The following is a 17,777-nucleotide window of genomic DNA, read 5'->3' as shown; positions in this document are numbered from 1 at the left end:
TTCTTAGTTTCGGTAATACATTGTATTAAAAATGTTGGCTAGATAAATCTTTAAAGTTTTTTTTTAAAATAAAACTTCAATGCAAATGTTATCAGTACTTATCACATAAATTATCACAATGTAGAACATTAATTTATATTTGTTTATACATTTTCCTCTCTACGCCTTATAAAACAATCAGTTGTCACAATATACATACATACATACATTGTTACAAGCACAACAATATTGCATACACATGTCGATAAAAGAAATGTTTAAGTCAGCTAATTCAGTAAACACACTAACCAGTAGTGATTTCCACTTTGCAGTGACCGGACGAAGGTGGAAAAGTTCGAAATTTAAAAAAATAATAATAATGTCAGTGACCGATCGTTAACGGCCGAAATTTCGTTAAAATCACGCGGTCAAGTGATGTGCTAGTGTTATCGATATATTCATTTAGTGTTATTTTCTTTTTTGTAGGAAAATGCTGAGCGAAATTAATAATATAAGTGGTGTACTATCATCGTCGATGAAGTTGTTTTGCGAATGATACTTAGTTTTACAAGTGCGGTTTATATGTGGACGCGTGCTGTGCGATGCTGTGTGCGAATGTCGAACAATTCAGTTTCATCACTTGAAGACTGTCGGGTAAGTACTATTTAATTCTTTAAGGGTCATCATTTAAAAGTCTTATAGTTATAATAATAACAATATCTTTATACATAACATCCTGCCACTCTGTGCTCCATTAGAGGGCGATGGGTTTATATATTTAACGTTTTCTTGGAAGTCAAATAGTTGTTTACAAATTATATAATCATAATATATGTATTTGATATTATAAATCCATATGATTAATTCAAAAGTACTCATCATAATTTTCATTATAACATGCAAAGACTCTTAAATAGTGACTACCCATTTTAGGTCATAATATTTTATTTGTAAATCATTCCATTGAATAAAAAAGTAAAATTAGATTATCATATTTTATGTTCTTATTTCAAAACTTAAATATGCTATTCATAATGTTCGGTTAAATAAAAGATTGTCACTGCTATGTATACAAATGACAAAAATCGAAAAAGTTTATGCAAAACGATAAATAAAAATATTTTTCCCTCTCTATTATTGCAATAAAACAATTATGTTCTTATTTTGAAAATTTAAAAAAAAAACAAAAACATTTTATAATAAAAATAAAACAATGTTTTTTTGTGTTCTTATTTCAAAAATTTTAAAAAGATTATCTTTGTAACATTTATTATAGAACTCAATTTTATAATCACGTTGGTACTACGTTCCAAAGACGATTTATAAAACGATAATAACGATTCACTCTACTTCCACAGATATATTTAAACATACCTAAAAACATACAAACATAACAACAAAAAATTAATTGCAATCATCGCTCCCAACATTTCCCCAGACTTTAACCGAGATCGTTTACTGTTTATAATATATAATTACAGATTGTAAAACTCCTAAGGAATCTTCGTAAAGGCGTGCGTTGTAAAATTCAATAATATGTAGGCAAATTGTATTTTATACGTCGATTCGCAGAAGTAATAAAAATTGCAATTATGGTACACTCGTATATTTTAAAACGAAAGTATATTTTATTGTACGTTGTGTTGTGTTTCTTGGAATTAATAAAAATGTTTAATTTGAAAACGGTTCGGGAGTAAGGCTATTTCGTTTACGGCTTAGAAGATTATTATCTTGTCAATATTTGTGTGATTTTGAGTGCAAAAAGTTAAAAAAATGTAATAACGATTTAAAAACGTGCACCATCTCTCCAAACTATTACCTCGACATTTTCAGATGTACATCATTTCAGTTCGATCGGTTATGTTGTTCCAAATTCAAAATTTGGAATTTGGAATTTGGCAACCATCGAACAGATTAAATATAATAAACAACTTTAAAAACATTTAATTTATAACTACATTTAGAGCCATTTTGTAAAAATAAACTCAAATTCCATACGAAACCATCGCAGGTAACGATCTTGAAATGTCAGAAGGTGATAAGCGTCATTATATCTATCTATACTATAATATCTCATGATCTATACTAATGTATAAATACGAAACTGTCCGTCTTGTCTTTCACAACTAAACCACTGATACGAATTTGATGAAATAAGGTTAGAAGCATGATTTGAAATTCAAGGAAGAACATTCAACAAGAACAAAGGCTACTTTTTATTGCCTAGCACCTGATGACCAACCCCTTATTGCGAGCGATGCCGCGGACGAGACCTAGTAAATTTAAAGGATACAAACATTTCCATCATTTTTCATCACGAGTGTGATTCTAAGTGAGCTTTAATAGAATAGATTTGCTATTATACCGCCGTCACGTATTACGTATATTTTATATATGGTTACTAGCCCTTTCTTTAGGATGAAATAGGAGATGAAAGTTTACATCGAAGATCGTCATATTTGTAGCTAGAAATTTGGGTGTCATGTTTTAATAAATAAAATTCAGTATTTTGGGAAATTCGTCCTTGAATCGCTTCAATAGAATAAGTTGATATTTCATAAGAAAAGTCAACATTGTCGTAGCACGAAATGTGATATTTTGTATAAAAGAACAAAAGGTAAGATATAACGAGAGAGAGAGAGAGAGAGAAAGAGAGAGCAAGAGTGAGGGAATATCAGGGCTGAATTGTCTAAAACTCTCTACATTAAAAACAATCAAACGATTACTCAGATATTACCGACGAAAAATCACATCGAACACACGGCTCAGAAAATTGTTCAATAAACGAACTATCTAATTAAAAAAAAAAAACAATATGATGGCAGTTCCCTTAGGATCGGTTTAAAATATACTGCTTATAACCGGTTTTCCATTGCTATCCTTGCCAATATGGCTATATATATCTATATATCTAACTAGTCATTACCCATTGTCATACAATGTCGTAAATATAAAATTACACGTTTAATATACATTTGAAGTACAAACTACTTTCATAATTAACAAGTCATAACTCAAATGCCAAAGGCGAAACTTTTAATAGTCTTGTAGGGTTTATAATTTGCAATAACTGTGTTATTTACAAATGTCTTAAATAAATAGACTATAAGTTGCATTTTAATCATTTTCATTAAAATGCAAATACCTTTGATTATTTTAATTTTATTATTTATACGTCGAATAATATTTGTTGTTGAAAAATAATTTTAACATTTAGATTTAAAATTAGCTCAAAGTATCGTTTCTACGTTTAAATAAAAATATGATATATAAATTTAATAATAAATTTTAGATCTTTGAATTTGTGATATAAATAGATAATAAAGGATTTATTCGAATCAATAGTTACTGTATACGTCATGACCGCGTGGAATGGTGGCAAGAATGCTAGCGGCAATTCCCCGTTGATTCGCCATTCCATTTCTCTGGGCAAAAAACGAACCAGCCCTCCTGTCACCATTTTGTTTAGTAAATAAGCGGACGAGCAAATGGGCCACCTGATGATGGGTGCTGTAAGAAATATTAACCATTCCTTACAACACACATGCGCCACTAACCTTGGAAACTAAGATGTTATGTCCCTTGTGCCTGTACTGACCCAATCGTCCTTCAAACCGGAACACAACAATACTGAGTACTGCTGTTTGGCGGGAGAAAGCTGATGAGTGAGTGGTACCTATTCTAACGAACTTGCACAACGCCCTATCACCAAGTAAACTAGTAGAGGCTTAGTCCTTTAGACTATATAAAATTGTTTAAATTGTCATGGTACTTTTCAATGAAAAACTTCTTAGTAGAAACACAGAAGCAAATAGAATAGAAAATGTATTCGTGTTTAAAGGTTAAGTCATTCCAAAAACCTTCCTACAACATTTTTCAGACTAATTTATAATATTCCTATAAATTTAAAATGAACTCTAGTTTAATGCAATAAAGTTCATTTTCCTATTCACACTGATCGTAAAACGAATGTTTCAATTACTGGTGGTGTCGTAAAACTTGAAACATCTTCCAATAGACGAAGAATTATACCAATAATTTCTGTTTCTGGTTTTTTACAACCGCAAAACTGATTACCCCTATCCCCTATGAGCTAGAAACATTTGTTAGACCATTAAAACGATTACTTTGTAAACAATATTCATTTTATGGGGTCTACTAGGGAGGTCTGTGACATAAAGTAGCAGTATGTGTTGGGTGGTCTTCATATCATAAAAGGTGTAAAAAATGCCTAAAGTCAAGCAGAACCCTTTGAGTTGAACCACGAAAAACCTAGACTAATAAGACTAGAAAGACTAGTTCTAATAAAAAAAAAACAAATATTAGTTTTATAAGTACCTACTTTATAAGAGAAAATATTCAATTTCAAGCAACCGAGGGACGTGCAGTTGTAATGTATTCTTCTTAATAATTTTAAGGTTTAAGCCTAAGCCGCATTCACACAAATCGATGGAAAACGATTAACCGTTAAATCGATTTAAAATATCTCAACTAATTTTCTATTCAAATCGAGCAACAAAAATCGATAAAAAAAAAAGATTATTTCAAATGTTTAATTTCAATTTTGATTTTACGTTAATTAACGAATGTCGCTCATCTAACATTGATCATGGCGTTTCTACGCCATCAGACACCAGATATTTTCTATATATTCTATATCGACATCGATATAGAAAAATTAAAAAAAAATCGATTATCTATTTCGAAATTTTTCATTTCTTTAAATAGTTAAATGCAATTCATTTTCCATTCATAAATCTTTGTTCACTTGAAATATTGGAAACAATTTTGAAATAAATTTTATACTCTACAACATATTTTTTTGATTTTATTTTTTTTTAATTTCCTGAATATTTCATTATAACCATACAAGCCTCCTGATCACTCAACCTTTATTTATTTCAATTAATATTATATTATGTATCCCAAACTAATCCTATTATATCGTTACTCGTATCAAAAGTTTCGTAAAATCATTAATCATAGTCTACAAATTAGGTAATAATTAATACACGATTTAATCTAAACTAGTGTCTTCTAAATAACTCAAACCTACTCATTCCATTGCTTTTTTTTCAAAATGTATACCTAAAAAAACAACACAGATATTTTAAGAAATATTTTGGATCAAAGCTAACTGGTAGACTAAGCCACAAAATAAAACCATGTATACATTATTTTAGGTAATCTATGTAAATAATACTTTACATTTTAAAAGAAGATATAATCAATCAAGCAGTAATGTTTAGTGTTGTTGTGTTCCGGTTTGAACATCTGCCATTAAACCATAATCTTTCACCACGCGGTTAAAAATATTGTCGGTACTTTGTCGTAATAAGGGTGATAATCCGCTTGAAGCCCTACATGGGATTTGCTGGACGACGGTAAAAGGACGGCTTACACAAATTCACTGGGTTTTAAGTTAACACTTTAAGCATTTTATTATTGATTTGAATCTGCACTTAATAAGCTCCATATAACCAAAAATAATGTTATTATTCGATATTAAATTATATCAAAATGACGATAATGCAATAATAATAAAATAAATCGTTTCAAACATTCAATAGTGGGAAGTATTTCGCGTAAAACTGCACATTACTATTTTATTCCAGTATTGACATGGGTTATTCGATAACAATGTTGCAACCGATCTTTCTTCTCCCTCGCACGAACCATTTCGTTCATTAAGAAAGAGACAGCTAATATTTTACGACTGCAGTCGGTGAATAGCTTGAAGGGCTTTAACGCTTCCATTGCTTATTTTGCTGTGACTAATTTTATGCGAACAGCTCAGAAGTAGCATAGGTGTTCCCAGAAAACTATATAACTTGAAACATTTTATAACTTTTATACGACTATTTTATGATAATGATTAAATGTTTTCATAAATAGAACGAGAGAATTGACCGTATAAAAAGGTGCTTCTTCTGCGTTCCTCATCGTTTCCATATTGTCGGGGAGAACCGAATATAATTTAGTAGTTTTAAATTTAGAACAACTAAGAAACTAAGCGACCCATTGGTCCCCCAATTGTAGTTCATATCTGTCATACAATTGACGCTCTTTACATTGGAACACATCAGTACAGAGTATTGATGTTTAACGGTAGTATAACTTATGACTAAGTTGGATCCAGAGGTGGTGGCACAAAGCTGTGATACTGAGCTGCTATATTTGACTACAAGGTACTTCATCTTCAACCAATAACCAACCCAATGTTTTATTAAATTTTACGCAAAATCATACTAATATTCGCTTTTTACAATCAGTTGGGTGCAACCTTCAGGTAATCTTGTTCACTAACAGCCATCAGTCTTTCCATGAACAATGAGTGACCCAGTGTAATATCATAAGAAAATAAATCCTATGCTTATATAAATAATTAAGGCAATTTAAAATTAATAACATCTTATCGGAATCTCCAAGTTGCAGTATTAATAAGGAGTACCTATTATCATCAAACATCAGCAATAACACTGAAAATCAAGCTCACCCAATCAAATGCTAATTAAACCAAATGACAACATTTATAAAATTTACATTAACCGAGCCATTACTTTTGCGCGAGCTTCCATTTTATTGTCTACGCGCAATCGCTTCACTGAGCAAACTAGTTCGTAAAGCTAAGCGAGATATCCAAGTACGTGCTAAATAACATTGTTTACAAGTGGCCACCAGCTACAATATGTACCTCGTCCGAAAATAATTCTGTCAAAATAATTAACAGCCTTTAAATTTCCCACTGCTGGGCTAAGGCCTCCTCTCCCTTTGAGGAGAAGGTTTGGAGCTTATCCACCACGCTGCTCCAATTCGGGTTGGTGGAATACACATGTGGCAGAATTTCGTTGAAATTAAACACATGCAAGTTTCCTCGCGATGTTTTCCTTCACCGCCGAGCACGAGATGAATTATAAACACAAATTAAGCACATGAAAATTCAGTGGTGCCTGCCTGGGTTTGAACACGTAATCATCGGTTAGGAAGCACGCATTCAAACCATTGGGAATCAAGATAATATTTTTGATAAAGTTATTGCCCGATGATCCTTTCGGATAGTTGATAATGTGTTTATAGCTTGAAACATTAAATGATGAAATGATCCTATCCGGCCCTGTGTCGTGGATTTAGGGGAGAGCAACCGGGGTAACTGGCCTGGGGCCTCCACACGAGAGGGGCCCCCAACAGAGATTCCGACGAGTTAATAAATATCTAGATATAATCAAATTTTATAATAATGTTACTGATTACTTTTTCAAAAGTTACCGATACAAGTTAACAAATTATAGCTTACTGATTGAAATTAAAATATAGATACTAATTAATTCATAATATAATTATTATGGTCTCCACGCCTCTGTTGGTCTAGGGCCTCCTTTTAATCCAACTCTGCCACGATAGCCATTCTTAAGTGTGATACATACATATTAAAGTGCACACAGGTAAACTTTATTTCCTCACTCTGATCCGATGGGACCAAACAAATATTTGATAGCAACAGTTGCTGTGTCGTGTCCGTGACGTCTCCACAGTACGATTATATTATATCCTTTGGTACAATGTATCAAAGGGGCGCTAAATCCCTCGCCTTTACGTCACGCCACATTATTTTAACATAAATATCCCACAGTCCAGTTCCTCAGATTTGAATGAATGAATGGAATGCTGTTTTAGACTTGTATTATTAAAGAAATATGTATACGGATCTTTTATGAAAATTACTTTTACCCTTGTAGTTTACTTTGTTAACGTGCAATGAGAAATATAAATTAAACAGGGGTGTCAAATTAACCCATCTGTGTAGGTACCACCCCCTAATCATACATTCTACCGCAAAGCAGTAACACTTAGTATCGTTCTCTTCTGGCTTAAAGGGTGCGTGGACCATTGTAACTAAAAGCCATGAGTAACATGAGCCATAGTGTCTCAGTTTCTTAAGGTAGCCGCATTGGTTGTGTAAGAAATTAAAAAAAAAACAGTGCCAATGTGTGTGACAGTGGTGACCATTTCATGACCATCAAATGGGCTATTAACCTGTCCGCTATATATATAATCTTAATCACTTAATATGGACTTGTCCGTGCTTTTCAACACACACACACACGCTCATAAAACTCAAAATCGGCATAATTTATCCGACATTATCAACAATAATCGTCATATTTTAATCTGTTTACGCAAAGTCTTAATAAATTATGCACCCAAACCATCCTCATTAATCCTTACGCTTATTGGCGGAACAGTAAAAAAGTCCATTCGGTAGTTTTCAAGTTACTTGCAATCAGACAAACAGACAGATGTAGCGGAAGTCTTAGTGTCATATAGTGATATAAATATATAGCCTATAGCCTTTTTGAAAATAAAATACAAAACAAATGATATATGAAATAATACATTCCAAATTCCAGATCCGTACCTGATATAAATAATACCTACTGACATTATTAATATAATCTTAACTACCCAATCAACGCTATTAAAGTTAAAAATAACCAATAGTAAATCTTAAACTGGTTAGTTACTACGTCGAGAATAGCGTCCGAATTAAAATGCCACGCGCCGTCGCTCACGCGATATTGAATCTGAAACGATCGATTTGAAAATAGCGCAAATCGTTGATATGAGACAGCTGATAAATTGTTATAGGCTGTCTCATATCATCGGTGACAATAGCTCGGTTGTCAAGTGCACATTTAGAGCAGTTCCTAAGCTATAAGGATAGCGGAGCTATTCTGTAAGAATAATTTAGGATCTTACTAAAGTAAATGTCTTCAGGGCTAGGCTAAAGTCTCCTCTCTTTCCGAGAAGGATTGGAGTTTCGATCAAATTGTCCTATTCGGATTGGTAGTTATACATATAGTAGATTTTCATTCGACACATGCTAAAATAACATAAACTAAGCACATCAAAATTCAGTGGGTTTGGATCCGCAATCGTCGCTTGTTAATTGTGTTTTCTTACCACTGAGCCATATCAGCTAACTGCAAAAGTAATAAGTGACATTTAATTATAATCTTTAAACGATATAAGGATCAAAATAGTAAATCACCGTAAGTCAGTTTTAAACATTTCACTAGTGAGATACGAAGTGATTGTGAGAGTAGATATTTTCTGAGAGAATTCGTCAAGGAACTTTATTCTTAAATCACTTTATATTTGACATATAAATAATTAAATGTATCAACAAAAAAGGCAGTTTTTTTATTATTACTGATTGATTTTTTTTTCCTATTAATAAGTTACTCTATGCACGTACTATATTGAAAAAAGGTATTTAGATTTGTACAATGTAGCAGAGTAGGGTTAACCAGTCGATATATTAAAGCATCGGTCATTATAATACGTAAATGACAGCTCAGGATAAACAATTAAAAGGTGTCTGATTAAGCGCGGTTGGTCGTCCCGTTTATAAATGCCTTGCCGGACGCTACGGAACCCATTCATTTGTGTCAAACGCATTGTATTGGACCAAAGAAACAAAATCGGCTGGAAAGGACGCGAAGGACTATTCATATATTTCATTATGATGTAGAATTAAAAAGATAAATATTTTACTTGTAATAAATTTAATTTGTTTTATTAAGTACATCTTTGTCAACGTTTTTAAATTAATTAAAAAAAAAAATTAAGTAAAATAATTACCGATAACCGTTGGGGAAAACGTGTTCTAGAGTGGAGACCGCGTCTCGGCAAACGTAGTGTAGGACGTCCTCAGGCACGGTGGAGTGACGATTTGCACAAGACGGCTGGCAGGAGCTGGATGCGAGTTGCCGAAGAAAGACTACAGTGGCGTGCAATTGGAGAGGCCTATGTCCAGCAGTGGAAGAATGTTGATGATGATGAAAATAATTATGTCTATATAAACATCATATCAGAATTGGAGAATGTTGTTTGTTTGTTTGAAATATACATACCAAAGATAATACAAAAAATAAAATATAGGCATTTTATTGTATGTCTTTGTAAATTTGCAAATGTATACAACGCTTGCAATTTTATGTACATGCAACATTGATTGACTTATTTAATTAAATAATTAAATCAGTTTTAACAGATAATTAGTTTTCAATAAAGATTTGATGTTGTCCGATCCAGTCCCGATTTGTTGTAAGTAAACATGTCGTTAAACACAAATCGAAATTTCGATTTAAATTAATCGACTTTTCAATACGTTTTACTCATTGCTTATTTTAATTACTCGTAATGAAAGTGTTTTTTCTCATTAAACCGAAAAATAGTTCGCAATAAAATCGTACGTTCATTAACGAATGAAAACTTTTAAAAATTACCTTTGCATTGATCGTTAAATATTAAATATTAATGTGCTGTTTGTTTGTCAAATATTTGACTTCGGATACTTAATATTTTTTAATGTTTTGATAAGCATTTTCATGTGAGACTAGACTTTCAAACCGAAGATCGCAGCTACGCACGCATCCACAACCACAACTGAATTTGAGTCTGTTGAGTAAGTGGTGTTCAGAGTTGATAAAAAACATCGCGAGGTAACTGAATTGTATTTTGTATCTCTTATGTTTGCGTAGTGGAATAGGCTCTGAACTTTCTTAAGAAGGGAAAGGAGACCCTCTGCTCCTTAAATAGTGTGGACAGTACGAACCTAATTGTATAAAATAAAACAATATATAGCAGCATACAGTTGAGTAGAGAGAGTTGGTAAAGTAAGTTTGCTGCGGTTCCCTTTCTCGACAATTTTCGTGTCCATTCGTGTAAATTTCCCAAAACAAATTACGCGCAAATTAAATTAGACTTTAACCTACGTGTGTTAATAGTGAATTTCGTTTGACAGTTCATTTAATTTTGCTTTTGGCAGCGGCGAAAAGTCTGGATAGCCGTAAATTGACCACAGTTTGGAAAACAATCAACACACAAACTTGTGTTTGTTTGGTTGCGGTAAAGTTACCGTGAGCCGAGATTGTCCAATGGTTTAAACACGTGCATTTTATACGAAGACCATGGGTTCTGAGCAAACACAACGGAATTCTCGTGAAGTTTGAAGTATTGTGATGTACCCACCAACCCGAATTGGAGCAGCGTAGTGGAATTAATTCCAACAAAGCCTTGTTTAAGGGTTACAATGATTCTGGCTTATATGTCCGCTGTATAATTGCGGGTCAGGTCCATAAAAATATAGTTAAAAAATCTTTCAGCGTGTCTCAATGAAAAACATACATATATATTTTAAAGCAATCTTTTAATTCGTATTATAAAGAAATAAACAGTAACAGAGACAGACAGACAGACAGACTTACTTTCGCATATATATTATTAGTATATATTGTATCGATATAGATAGATGAATATGTCTTTATCGTTCATCATGTAGAGATCACAATCTCTCTTTGAAAACTAATGAAATCAATGTATGTACATACATATATCTAATCACTTTATTACAATAAAAATCAATTACAATAAAAACTTCTAGTTACGTAGCAGACATAACCAATAGCAGTAAAATTCCATCCGACTTCCGTTATCCATTTCCGCATAAAAGGGAAATGTGATAAAATCTTTAAAATTTTAGAACTCGCATAAAACCGAGACGATACACGGTCCTTCGCCAGTAAAAGCGGACTATACCCTATACCATGGATTCTCTCGGATCCTATCAAAAGTTTTATTATCGTTCCTTTTGTCCCGCTCTAGCGCGGTTGTAAAGAGTGAGATATCATCTTTTTCAGGAATTCATTGTCGTTGCCGGTTTTATGTGTCTTGTGGAGCATGGCATATTTTTATTGCGTCTCGTAGATTGAAAAGCTCCTTTGAGCGTCACAGTCTAGATCGGTTATCTAGAATGAGGAATGCGATTTTTTATATATTCACTTAAAAATACGCTATTCGAAATAAATATTTATTTTCAAAATCTCAAATCAAATATAATAGTGGATATTAGGTGCTTTTCTTTATATTGTCAAATCTGTCACTATAAACTTATAAGGTAGAGTTAGCAAAATAAGTATTTTCGAAAAAAAAATCTTCATATCACACGAATAAATTTATTAACAACCCCATGAAATACAAGCTGAATTGGAATATTTACGGTTTGTGGTAAGATTTGTTTTTTATTGTTATTAAAACGAATCCTAGCCATAACAGGCATATCTACCTCTTAAAAGTTACAGTATTAGTCGATGAAGCTTATTCCACCACAATGTTCCAATAAGGACTAGTGGACCGATGTAATATGCAGGTTTCCTCATGATGTTTTTCAAATTGATTACGCAATTAAAAATGACATGTACATGAATACTCATTGACCGATTTCTTTCGTTTATTCTTTTTTAGTTTTAATATTTTTTATAACATTCGTACAAAATACAAATTAAATTTATTTGAAATAATTTAAAAAGCATACAACGAAATAAACATGTCTTAGAAAAAGTTACGTGATTTCTATTAAAGCAATATTAAACCTCCTCATCAGTTTCCTTTCTTAACAAAACATGCTTTAGTATACATGTATATGCCGAGAGTTATATAATGTAATGGCGGCAGTTGAATTTATGTTCAATTTCAGCAAGCGGGTTGTAGTAAATATTCAATGCATAAAAGTGCTCGCTTATAAGGTTTTACATTTAATGGGGAATCGTAATCTTCAAGAACTAGCGTTTTATTATTGACGTGGTTTATTTACTATATAATTTTATAATTAACAAATGATACTTCCCTCTGCCTTGTCTGGACTATTTTTTATGTTGACTATGTTTTATTTATGTGTGTAGTTTTTTGGTATGTTGAAATTCAAATTAATTTGTAACTAGCAAGCGAGTAAAGCCGGGCCCACACGGTTCGATTTCAATCGACCAACATTTGTTGCTTAACAAAATATTGGAGAAAAAACTTACAGTTGAAACTTTTGAATGGTTTTTATTGCTTACGTTTCATTGGCAGTTTTTTTTAGAAGTTTTTGATATACTTTTTTGTAGATTGAATAATATGAAATCAAATTCTATTAAATTACAATGTGTTCAGAAACTCTCAATAGTTAATGGTAAAAAGTTTTTTTTTTTTGAGAATTTCTTTGCACATCTTATTTTTAAGAATACAGACGAACGGTATTGAGAAATTAACTAGATTTGAAGTGTACCATTTTTTTTTTAGTCTTCAGTCGAACAATCAAATTTTAATACCTTTAATTTACGTTTAGTTACCTTATTATATTTATTTATAGGTTTTTGGGTAGTACAAGTACATTCCAAAAACCATAAAAGTTCTTTGAGAGTTTTACTTGTAACAGATATTTTTTTAAAGTTTAAAAAAATATCCTGTAGTAAATCGTTTAAAGAAAAAAAAAACGCTACGGTTTTGTATATATTGCCAGTTTCTGATAATATAATGTAGACTTAATAATTTATATGGAAAAAAATATTTAGAGCAAATTTGTGTTACTGCTCTATATAGATACCTACTCGTAATTTTCCACAGACTATGTTAACGTGATACTGTACGACGATTTCAATATAATCTATATATCGAAGAACAAAGACTAACGGCTCAATTTTATTATATTGATGTACATAAGTGACAGCTACCTACGCTTGACACTCGCCAAACGTCAAACTTCTATTCTGTGTACTTAGTAACCACTATTTTGTTCGAAGCGTTCGCAGCCTTGACAGTCGATCTAGACGTACTATACATAATCAAAGATTATTATTATTTTCAAAGTGGCATACAGCTTGAACCGGATACACAATGAGAACACGTGTCGGTATTAATTTCATCAACTAGTTCATAATAAACAGAGATCAATAGAATAATAATCTGGCGTACATCCAGTACGCCAGATTATTATTTAAATTACGCGGGACATAAGATACAAAGTTTTTACGTTGATTTTTGTTAATATTTTTCTAAATAGACGAGAAGAGACTAGAAGACCGCATAGTATAGTAACGTATCGAAACTTCAATTAAAATTAGTCTTAAGTGTGTTTTAAGAACACAAACAAAGGAAATGCAATATATATAGTAGCCTTTTTTTAAAAAACCATTGCTATACGGTGAAGGAAACTCCTTTCTATAGTTTAAATTAGTTTTAATAAAAAGTCAGTATTTACTGTAATTAATTTTATTTAAGTATATCTGTGGTTAGTTAAAAATAACGTGATTTTTTACAATCAATATTTTTTTAAAAGCCCGCCAAAACTACTTATTTCTTTTTCCACAGATAATAAAATCTTAGGTTGGCCCATAAGTCGATCAACAAAATTAACGTTCGATTCGAGTAAACATAAAGAATTAATTGTTAGAGGAAGCAACAATTCTCAAAAAAAAAAAAATAACTAAATTATAATATTACAAATGATTATCATTTTCATACAATGGTAACGCTTGTTTAACAACTTATTTTTAAAGTATCAAATCTTATCGTAATTTTGTCTCACTATAATTAAATTGCTGTTTATATAAAATACGTATTTTATAATAATGTCTTGTGTACTTGTGATATGTCCTACGAGTTTTTATTATTGATGTAAATTTAAATTTCCAATTTCCGATCGCGATTTAAGTTCTTAAGTGGAATCTGACGAGTGATTCTTCCATTAAATTGTTTCTTATTGAATGAGTCAAACATTCTCCGTATGGTTTTATACTCTCACAAATGTGTAAATACATGCTGTCTACACTCTTAGTACGTTTTAAACACAAACTGTCGCGTTTGCGTTTGCGAAAACTTTATATAGAGAGAATCGTGCAGCTCTGCGGTAAATTTCAGATTCGTTTTGATTCGTTTACCATATTTTTAATGAATAATGTGTTTGTTTGCGTTTAGAATTCGCAATAGGGGTTTGCTTGTTCACTTATCTACTTTTATTCAAGGAATTTCTCAGCAGCACAATTCGTAGGAAGATATTATTAAGCAGATGAGTTTGTTAAATGTTCTATGTATATAATAAAAGTTTATATGAAAATATTAATAAGGATATTTAGTGCTTTATTTAAAATTAGTCTTAAGTGTGTTTCAGCAGTTAAATTACCATAATAATAAAACGCTAATTTACTAGAAAAAAAGAACATTTTTTTTTTAAATTATATAATACATTGTCTTCGCTCATAGACTCATTGATACTGTTTGATTTATTTTTTATATTCCTTGAACTGACAATGTGCTGCTAACTATATTAATTGTGCATGTTATTTCTATAAGTAGTCAACCTTTACTCAAAATACGGACCACAGAACTACAAGGGTTTTTGTAGACACAATTGATTTTGGCGCTAAAACAATGATCTTCTAACCGACTTCGAACACGACCACTATTGGCAACACTCTCCCCACCTCTCTCATAGTTCATAACACGATAAATCGATTCCACTGGAATGAGATCAGGTGTAGAGCCGTTGGCTTTATGTAAACATTGCAAACTTCAAATTCCCAGCAGCTACTGAGATTTCTTGTCAAAAAAAAAAACTTTATGAACCCGGCCTGGAATTTCAAGTCGAGATAACAAGATCTGCATTATAAGTTAGCCACGTAGAAAAGTTCTAATATTATCACAGACAGACGCGATCGCTTAAATCGACATATAATAATATATCAATTAACCGAAATAAAAAAATAAACATACCTTAAACACCGACATGTATTAACGCACGTAAAATTATAAATGAAGAAATACCCGAAGCAAGTCATTCGCTTCACTGTGATGTGGTTTTTCAATAGGCGCATCTGTCGGAGATGACGTATGGCACATTTCGTACAACGTTAACGCTCCCGCGAACATTATTACACATTTTCCATAAACTAGTGGGCCATAAAATTGCACATATGTTTACCGGAGCGAGGTGCAGCACCTTAAAAGCATTGGTAATATAACAAAACGTCTGAACCGAAATTGCTCATAAAAGTCCGACGGCGTTTTCCAACTAAAGTCATGAAACTGAAACGTTGCTGGAATTTACAATGGTCTACATTTAACGTTCGTGACGTTCACCTTAGTTTAATTAAAGTACACTCGGACGAATATTCGGACGGGTTGTCTATCTGTTTTGAATAACCGACTCACTGGAGTTCTAATTTATCCGTATGGTTTTATTGCGAAATTAGTTTTCGTAATGCTATATTTGTCATCAAGGAATTGTCGATATATTTTTAAAAGATATCTCACTGTTACACGGTATAATTATTCGATAATCTACTTTGATTAATTTGCCTGCCTTTCTTGGTCCTCATTATCATCATGATCTGTTGGTTTATGTACTTGAAACGTTTATGTAAATCTCTATAATGACCCACATCAATAAGAACAAAATTCATAACGGTCGCTCTTTAAACACACGCGACGCGAAAGCTGCGATCGAATTTTGACAAATTTCTGCAAATTATCCTTACTTCTTGTCCCTATAAATAATTCTTACCATTTGGGCGTTTCTACACAAGAGGGCAGTTATAAACAGGCTGCTATAAACTCCGCAAGTTTTTCGCGTAGCTATGGTCCGAACCGAAGAGGCTTTTGTACACAGTCGGTGTGCACTTGATATATCAAATATCAACTCGAAAGTCTAGTTATTGTAATTTTAGCTGTTGCATTGAGTAATACTTCATTGCAATGCATTTTTGAAAGTTTAACCATCGGGTTAAACTCTCAAGGCTTGGTCGTTTATTCTTTATTAAGGGTACGGAAGCATTTATATAAGCACCGGCTTATATAAATGTTTCCGTACCTTTAATAAATAATAAACGACCAAGCCACGTAACAGTACCAAATTAGCTGTCAGTAACTATGTAGTAATTACATACAACGCCTAAAGAATATAGTCGTAAAATTTACGATTACTTGAGATATTTTTACTATTTCAACGCGGCTGTATAGCTCCCAATTAGGGCTTGAGCACACTACGTTGGAAACGTCATAAATAGAGCTTTACGAGTGCCTCGGATAGGTTCTAATAAACTCGGTGTTTAGTGTTGACTTCGCAGTTTAAGAGAGCCAGGACAATTAAGTGACAATACCGTCGTGAGTCGCGAAGAGCTAAAATTCATCATTTAGCTTGATTTCGACTTATTACTGTTTTATAGCCCAGTGTTATGTATGTATTTATTACCTTGCAACAATGAACTAATATAATCTAAAGGTTCGAATTCATTTGTGTCTCGAATTCACTTTCCCGACATATCAGCCATGACAGCATATATAAAAAATACTATTAGTGAATTCAGTTATACTATAGACATTTTTATATGTCATAACAAAGGTGATGGTTACCAAATATTTCTCATCTCCCGACTAACCGGTCTGCTCATAGAAATTCTAATATGTAATAGATTTGCATTGCACGATTGGACACAAAACATACAAAGGCATTACTTAGAAACAAACGAATTATCACGAGGACATAAATATTTTTTTTTTGTTTAAGTTTTAATATGTTGTGGTATAAAAAGTGTATTCGTCAAAATTTTAACATCTGACAAAACTCACTTCCAAGATTAAACTTAATACATATGTTAAGTTATAACTTCGAAAAACTTGACGTTTCCAAGATAAGCTATTTAAGCTACTCTTGAGTGTAAAATCATGTTCGGATTATAAAATTCATCTTATAAACGTATTGCGCGAAAAATTGCTTTCCTCGCAAAATAAATCGTGTATTTGAGTAAAAAGTCACGCGCCTGCGCCGTACCGCTCGTAAAACTCTTTTATGACCATCGAATTTCGAAGCTAAGAGCAAACTTTATTTTTAAAGGTTTTAGAGGAAAACTTCTTTTATTAGCACAAGTTTGAGCTAGGTGCCGATTTTACGAGCGCTATAATTATAAAGTTGCTTTAATTAT

At 32.2% G+C, this 17,777-nt stretch overlaps 1 protein-coding gene across 7 annotated transcripts in view; it reads left to right on the top strand.

Moving 5' to 3' along the window:
- Nucleotides 1-17,777, top strand: part of LOC125071058 (protein doublesex-like) — a 167,611-nt gene that overhangs the window by 56,910 nt on the left and 92,924 nt on the right. For 2 of the 7 annotated variants that reach the window (XR_007119903.1, XR_007119904.1), the window contains exon 4: nucleotides 466-633. The exons of 2 other annotated variants lie outside the window; for them this stretch is intronic. The gene's annotated coding sequence lies outside the window, so the exon portion shown is untranslated. Of the gene's footprint in view, nucleotides 1-311; nucleotides 634-17,777 lie in introns of those variants that run through there. 3 more of the 7 variants (XM_047681127.1, XM_047681126.1, XM_047681128.1) reach the window with 3 other exon arrangements.

The sequence above is a fragment of the Vanessa atalanta genome, chromosome 18 (assembly GCF_905147765.1).
Source record: "Vanessa atalanta chromosome 18, ilVanAtal1.2, whole genome shotgun sequence".
Classification (NCBI taxonomy): Eukaryota; Metazoa; Arthropoda; class Insecta; order Lepidoptera; family Nymphalidae; genus Vanessa; species Vanessa atalanta.
The sequence above is the reverse complement of the archived record's forward strand: the minus strand, read 5'-3'. Positions and strand labels throughout refer to the sequence as shown.